Source organism: Arachis hypogaea, chromosome 13, assembly GCF_003086295.3.
Source record: "Arachis hypogaea cultivar Tifrunner chromosome 13, arahy.Tifrunner.gnm2.J5K5, whole genome shotgun sequence".
NCBI lineage: Eukaryota > Viridiplantae > Streptophyta > Magnoliopsida > Fabales > Fabaceae > Arachis > Arachis hypogaea.
The window spans coordinates 110,246,861-110,247,548 of NC_092048.1; positions in this window are offsets into that span (position 1 = coordinate 110,246,861).

Sequence of the window (688 nt, forward strand, 5' to 3'; positions counted from 1 at the left end):
TACCTCTTTCCAAAACCATCATAACTCCCACCAACCCCCACTCACTTCAAAATAAAAAATTTCCACCCAATTCCCACGCATTCATTCGAACCCTACCCTATCTCACCCCTATAAATACCCCTTCTTCCAACCCTTCATACACACACTCCATACACTAAAGCCCTCACTTGGCCGATCCACTATCCCCCTCCATCTACTCTATTCTTTTCTTTTTCTACTCTTTTCTTCATATTTTGCTCGAGGACGAGCAAAGCTTTTAAGTTTTGTGTTGGAAAAGCCATCCTTTTTTTTCCATTGTTTTTTATGGCACCCAAAGTTGGAAAATCCTCTAGAAAGAGGAAAGGAAAAGCTATTGCTTCCACCTCCAAACCTTGGGAGATGGAGAGATTCATCACCAAAGCTCATCAAGACCACTTCTATGAAGTAGTGGCAAAGAAAATGGTGATTTCTGAAGTCCTCTTTAGACTAAAAAAGAATGAGTACCCAGAAATCCGACGAGAAACCTAGAGGAGAGGTTGGGAAGTCCTAAGCAATCATATTCCGGAAGTTGGAATCTTGATGGTGTAAGAGTTCTATGCTAATGCATGGGTCACTAAAACCCATGACACTAGTGTGAACCCACATCCTAAAAATTGGAGCACCATGGTCCGAGGGCGACCCCTGGATTTCAGCCCAGAAAGTGTAAGGT